This window comes from Acartia tonsa, chromosome 6, assembly GCF_053477335.1.
Source record: "Acartia tonsa isolate MP-2025a chromosome 6, ASM5347733v1, whole genome shotgun sequence".
Classification (NCBI taxonomy): Eukaryota; Metazoa; Arthropoda; class Copepoda; order Calanoida; family Acartiidae; genus Acartia; species Acartia tonsa.
The window spans coordinates 689129-697012 of NC_137265.1; the positions used below are offsets into that span (position 1 = coordinate 689129).

General features: G+C 30.5%; 1 long non-coding RNA gene across 1 annotated transcript; it reads right to left on the reverse strand.

The window, feature by feature from the left end:
• Positions 1-3570: 3570 nt before the first annotated feature.
• On the reverse strand, positions 3571-7835 carry LOC145323212 (uncharacterized). The gene is made up of 3 exons (XR_013880879.1): positions 7748-7835; positions 6975-7058; positions 3571-4580 (listed from the first exon to the last, which is right to left on the reverse strand). It is a non-coding gene; the product is annotated as an uncharacterized LOC145323212 (long non-coding RNA).
• Positions 7836-7884: the final 49 nt, after the last annotated feature.

Below are 7884 nucleotides of genomic sequence, written 5' to 3' on the forward strand. Positions count from 1 at the left end.
CCAGTATGGATCCTTTTGTGTACAGTTAAAGAACTATTATTGGTGAAAGACACTCCACATTGATCACATGAATATGGCTTCTTACCTGTATGAATCCTTTTGTGGACGTTCAAATTACTAATATCAGAAAAAGACTTTTCACATTGATCACATGAGTATGGTTTCTCTCCAGTATGAACTCTTTCATGGAGAGTCAATTTACCACTAGTTGCAAAGGTCTTTCCACATTGATCACACGAGTATGGCTTTTCACCAGTATGGATCCTTTTGTGCTTAGTCAAATCACTATTCTGAGAAAATGATTTTCCACATTGATCACATGAATATGGTTTCTCTCCTGTATGGATATTTTTGTGTCTAGCCAAGTTATTACTAGTTGTAAAATTCTTCTTACAAATATCACAGGTATTCATGGTGGTATATCCTCTCTCAATATCCTGAAATATTATTTTTAATAATAAAAACATAAAATATAGTTTTTTTCAAATATTTTCAAATAAACACAACATTCAGGTTAAAACTGAAACAAGGATAATATCTTCCATAGAAGAAAAAACTGACGGACAAACACGCAATAAAAATTATAAAAGCCATATCCAAGTTGTTGTCAATAAAGCTAAATAATTTTTAAAGGACAAACGACCTTTCTAGCAACAACTTTACAGATCCTTTACTTACTGTTAAATGAATCATCAGAACAATTCTGACATGCCTGAATTTACGATAATAGCTATCTGTTATAGACATACAGACAAATGTAAGAAAGTTAAAGGAAAGGAATAAACAAGGATGTTAACATTTATAAAAGCGAAGCTAACAAACAGAGGTTTTATTACCCCCCACCCCCCATATTTGGGTTATATAACCTTACCACCCCCGACCCCCCTCTCCCCAGATTTAGTTTTTATATTTATTTTTTATAATATTTAGCAACTCCTCCTACTTTAATTGTTCTGACAATGAGAAATGGGCGGAGTTAGAATTTAATATTTGAGACAGGGGAGTAAAATAAGGGATTTCAAAGTTTGAGGTTAGCACCCCTTTATCCCCATCCAGGAAGTATATTAGTTAGGTCGGTAAATATAAATAAATATATAGAACTGGAAATAAATTGTTATTGTAGAATAAAAACATTGATGACAATATCTATAAAAGCCAAGCTCAAATAAACCAGACAAGCAGAAATATCCAGGGATCTGAAGGAACAAGACAATGGCCAATAAATTGATATTCATTCCCTATGATGATGCACGTAATTACCCCCTCTGTAGATCAAAATTAGTGGTTGAAACGTAACAACACTCAATTTAATGAACCAACCAATCAAAATTCACTATTGTCCCCAAAGTTGTTAAGCAAACAAATAACAAAAGGTTATTATAAACCTCTAAGAAAAATCTGCAATCTATCTTTGATAAAAGCTGAGAAGATGCATATTTCTCATAAAAATTTAAAACAGAGCAGTTCAGACTAAGAGATATAAGTTTTCCGGAATTTTAATGTAGGGAGTAGATTTGAAATCTGCATCAAATTTTAAGGATTTTTTATAAAATTCGTGTTTTGTAAAATTCTTTATCTAAAAGCGAAAATACATTTTAAGTTAATTAATTTTGACCAATAGGATAGGTGGATTTTAAACTACCTGCGCTCTAATTGGTTGAATGATGTACGACATCGAATCAGAGTGCAGATTTTTTAAATCCACCAATCACAGATGCCAAAATTAATTAACTTAATTTGTATTTCCGCTTTTAGATAAAGAATTTTACAAAAAACGAATTTATAAAAAATCCTTAAAATTTGATGCAGATTTCAAATCTACTCCCTACATTACAATTCCGGAAAACTTATATCTCTTAGTACAGACAGACCAACACATCAAGTGATATATAGAGTAGGTGCGATATTAGGTAATTGACAGCGAATTTTTACAAACATTAATAAAACAAGAATGACATCATTCATAAAGGCGAAGCTCTGAAATGGTAGAACAAATGTTAATACATAATGGACGTCAGAACTGAATAAGCCGAATATAAATGTATAAGTATAAACAAAATTGTAATTACAAGATAAGATCTTGATTATAGAGATGCTTCCTTATAACATTGTACTTAGTTGTAACAGGAATCAGTATTCCAAAAATCCAATGAATATGATAATTATCAGACATAAATTTTTTAGAATGATTATATAGTTGCTACGCTTTCTAAATTGTACCTAACTTCTAAGGAATAACCATGAAAAGTTTGAAAACGATAGGACAATTCTAACATAACAAAATTGATTAAAAGAGCTTACCATTCCGGACAGAGGTATGGACGGATCGACCGTAAATATAGAAAATCTTTGCAGTTATAATAATAATATAATTATAAATACCTCTGTTTACTGTGATTGTTACTTGCTGACTGTTGTTGATTCAATTATAAACCTAAATCATAAACATAGTTAACACTTGTTATATAAAATAAAGTCTCCGCCCATTTACTTAAATATGATGCTCAACGCGGACTCCTCCCACTTTTAATGAGAAACTGAACAAGCAAATATGATATGGTGTTATTTTTAATAAAAATAATGGCGGCAAATTCAGGGAGGGAGGAGACATTGAGCTGATAATTACGCTAGTCCTCAAGGTTTTATATTTACGTTTTCTTATGCTTTTGACCAACAACTTTGGGGACTATTATAAATGCATTCCGATTGGTGCATCAATAAAGCAAAGCTCTGAAACGGTAGGACAAACGAAACTTGTAGAAAGTCAGAACTGAATAACAGAAAAAAATGTATAAAAGTAGGTAAAATTTTGTCTAAGAGCAGTTTGACCACCTTGGATATTTTATACTTAATTATGCGTCATATTGATGGGAATATTGACAAGAAGTTTCAGTCTTTATAGGAGACAAGAAATTCACGTTTCCTCAAAACGCTTCAGAGGGACATTTCAAATTATAGGGAATATAACTATTATATATAGACGGATTGATGTTCTAGCCCTTCTATAGTAACAGTTCAGATTTTATTGTTTACTCACTTAGCCAGACATACCAATAACAGGACGTCCGTAGTGCCATAGATTGGTTAGAAGATTTTAAAACTAAAAGATCCATCCCTTATTCCTACTATAGCCAAAGTAAAGAAACTTTTCCTAACTTACTTCTAGACATTGGAACGGACGTACCAACATACGCATGTCAAGATTATTAAAAAGAATAACATGTGTTTTTGTAAATAAAATTATTTTAAAACTTTTTTCTTTTTGACATCTATACGCTGTGAGTGTTCATTTTTATTTGTTATAAATTAATCTGAAAATAATATATATACATTAAACAAATATTTTATTTACACTACAAGATAAATAAACAAATTAATGATGTTTCTTTATACTGGAAAACAATAATATCAATCATGTAAAAAAATCATTTAAACATCAAGTTGTATGTGAAATAAAATGGAGACAGGTTTAATGTGGAGATAATGTAAAACCAAGTGTAAAGTAAGTATATTTACAATTTAGAAACGCCATAGAAAAATTAAATATTTACACACTAATTAAAATAAACACAGTATCTTAGACGTTGTTTAGTTTTTTGACAAAGATTAATAATAAGCATTTGTATCTTCTATATTTCTATTTTATGATGAACAATATCAATAGTATCAATTCTATCTTCATCATAATTCTGTTGACAAGAAAGAGGATCTTCTATTTCATGTTTAATATTTTCTTCAATATTGTCAGCTCTCATCTGGATAGAGAGAGGATCTTCATCAAATATTTCTTCTTCTTTAATTTCTTCCTTGATATAAACTTCTTCACATTCAACGAAACTAATAGATACAGAAGTTGGAACTGTATTATTATAGCTTTTTATCATTTCTAAATGTTCAGGGGATTTTTTATGTTTTGATAACGCTGAACTAGACATATAATGTTTGTTACAAAGTTGACATGAGTATGGCTTCTTACCCGAATGGGCCCTTTTGTGCCGAGTCAAATGGCTAGTTTGAGAAAATGTCTTTTCACATTGATCACATGAGTATGGCTTTTCACCCGTATGGATCCTTTTGTGTTTAGTCAATAAACTATTACATGTAAATGACTTTTCACATTGATCACATGAGTATGGTTTCTAACCTGTATGGATTCTTTTATGTCGAGTCAAGTCACTACTAATTGTAAATGTCATTTCACATTGATCACATGAGAATGGTTTCTCTCCTGTATGGTTCCTTTTGTGCCGAGTCAAATGGCTAAATTGAGAAAATGTCTTTTCACATTGATCACATGAGTATGGCTTTTCACCAGTATGGATCCTTTTGTGTTTAGTCAATAAACTATTACGTGTAAATGACTTTTCACATTGATCACAAGAGTATGGCTTCTCCCCAGTATGGATTCTTTTATGGACAGTCAAGCTGCTACTAGTTGTAAATGTCTTTTCACATTGATCACATGAGAATGGTTTCTCTCCAGTATGAACCCTCATATGAACAAACAAGTTATCTTTCCGTCTAAAATCCTTATTACAAATATCGCAGGTATTCATGCTGCTATATCCTCTCTAAATCTCCTGAAATTATTTTTATGAATTTTATATAATTTTATGAAATTTAGGGATTTTACGGCGAAAGTAAATTTTACAAAAAGAAAAAAAAATTGTTTTTAAAGTCACCATTTTTATGTTCTTCAATAAAGAAAAGGGGGAGGTGGGAACTGTGGTGACTCGTAACACGACATACCAACAATTTTATTTGGTTGCTACTCCTTTAGTTTTAGAGATAATTGGGTAAAGTCTTTTTGGTTGTGTCAAAAAAATGTCAGGGTTGCTTGTAAGGGGAAATTTTTTTTGTGGCGGCGGGAAATGGCGGTTTTATTTGAAAGATTCCAAAACTTGGGGTAATTAGTGACACAACCAAAATAAGTTTACCCAATTATCTGGTAGTAGCACCCAAAATAAAATTGCTGGTATGTCGTGTTACGAGTCACTACACCTTTAGTAATTCTCATAACATAATTATTCTAAATTAACTAAGTAAAAATGGGCGGAGTAAAATTTTTACAATAATTTAGAAGGTTGCAAAATAACGTTTTATTATTCGTTGGCTTAACAACTTTTGGGGACATTTACTGAATTTTGATTGGTTGGTTGGTTTATTAAGTTGATTGTTTAAAAGGTTCAACCACTAAGTTTAATCTAAAAGAGGTGTAATTTTATGATTCATTATTGGGGGGATGTACATCAATTTATTGGCCATTATCTTATCCCTGCATATTTCTCATAAAAATTTGAATCAGAGCAGTACAGACAGACCAACACATCAAGTGATATATAGAGTAGGTGCGATAAATAGAATTAGGAGATAAGAAGTATAGTGTGAACCACTTTTTCGTAAATCTGACAAAGGAACTCCTCCAGCTGACAAAAAACTTTTCTAGTATATAATTTCTAGAAAGCTAACTTTATATTAAGGTATTCAACAATTCGTATAGCTGACTTATTAAAGGATTTGTAATATGCTTTACACTATATTAGAAAATAAATTTTAACACGATATAATTTACGTGAGAAAAGCTTTATCTTAAGAAATGCGACTATTTACAGCTGACTCTTTATATGAACAAAATGAAAAAAAATTTGCCCTTTCTCTTCCCCATATGTGTACAGTGTATACACAGTACAACGCTAGGGCCTGTTGAAAACGTAACGAACGTACTGTTGTATTGCTATTTGTTGTTATTTTATTTTTATATAATTTATTTTGAGGTAAACATGAAACAAACTATGAATTTATGTATTTTAAATGTTTATAATAGTTACGAATTACGAAATAAATATTATAAATCATGTACATTTGAAGTCCGAGATATTATTTTTTGTTTTAATAGAAACTCAAGAAAAAATATGATTTTATTAACTTAAATTCATAAAGAGATTTTTAATATTTTACAACGATTGCAATAGATGAAGCATATTTATTATTAATGCACAGATAAAACATAGATGTGAAACAACAATATGAAGGCAGTACTTCATGTGATGGACTTGATTCGAGTAAAAGTTGAAAAAAACAGCTCTAATTCACTCTAATGAAAAAACTAGAAAACTTCAGTTTAATTCAACCAATGAGATTTCATGTATGCTCCGATGCGATTCATATATTGGCTCAATCAGACATTACCTCTCTTTCTTAGTACCTTTATTGTGCGATATTCGGATAAAGTCGGCAAATTATCCTTATACTAAAGTAACAGGATGTCTGTGTGTGTGTCTGTACCGAAGGATCTTGCTAACCGCTGAACCGATCGGGTTCTCCTTAACAGGGTCGCTTCTCATAAGTCCCGGGAAGGTTTATAACTATTTTGGGGGAGGGTACCACCACCCTCCCAAGAGAAATGACAAAAAAATCAAAAATTTAGAGGAGACTTCAACGTCAAATAAGGTGATATCGTACATAAATAATTAACTTTAACAAACAACAACATTTAAAGTGCCACTAGAGGCCTCTAGGGGCGTAGCCGCTAGTTTACAATATAACGATGACAGAATCCATAACGGTAGGACAATGGAACATTAACAAATATAGAGTGTCAGAATAAGCAGAATAAATGTAAAAGTTTAATAAAATCAAAAGTAAATTTGTTGCAAAACTGTTAAATTATAGGATACTGTTTTAAGGATATTCTTACACTTTAGACCTTGATCATAGAGATGCTTCCTTAAAACATTGTGCCTTGTTGTAATAGGAATCTGTATTCCAAAAATCAGATGAATAGGATGATTATAACAAATTATACAAAATTATTTGTTAAAAAAGTCAAAAATCAACATGTTTAAAATGGACATACGGACATTCTGTGAACGATTATAGAATTGCTAGGCTTTTTTATTGTACCTAACTGTACTGTTATATGAATCATAAAAAACCTATTTGCGCATATTCTTCGCAGTTAAATATATAAATACCTTGTAATATAAAGTAGATCTGTATAATTTCTCTCTGTTCACTGTGAATGTTAGTTGCTGACTGACGTTGATTCTATTATCAACCTAAATCATAAACAATAGTTATCTCTTGTTTATAATTAAAGCCAAAATCTCCGCCCATTCAATTAAATATGATGCTCAACGCAGACTCCTCCTACTTTAATAAGAAACTGAATAAGCTTTAATGAAATGTGATATAGTGTTATTTTCAATAAAGAAAATGGCGGCAAATTATTTTTTATTTATATGAAATAAGTTTTAAAATATAAAGCCTTTATTTAAGGTGCATATTTACCTTTATATTTACAGTATTAAAAAAAACTTTTTTTACATCAATTAACAGAGGAGAATTTTAAGGCCATAGTTTTGAAAAGGTGCTCAATAATCCCCTTAAGGACATACTTTATTTTTTTGGATTTGATTAAAAAGATAATAAAATTTAATAATAAAATTTGGTTATCCTAGGAATCACTAGTCAAAAAAATACATCAAAAAATTATACAAAAATTTGTTGTCAAAATTTAAAAATCAGCAAGTTTTCATTGGATACAGGGACTTTCTTGAAACAATTATAGATTTACTGCATACGCTTCCTAGATCCTACGTATTTGTTACAGGAATCATCAAGCAAAGTTAAAAAGGACAATTCTAACATGTCTAAATTAAAGTACATAAGTACGAACGGACGGGCAGGTGTACAGACTGACCAACCCTAATTATAATAGACATTTAGTAATAAAAAATTGAATAACCTGTGTGTTTGTAAACAAAATTAGTAGAAACCTTCTTTCTTATTGATATCTATACTCTGTACATTTTTATTTGTTTATAGATTAATCTGAAAATAATATATTTACATTAGACAAATATTTTATTTGTACTACTACTA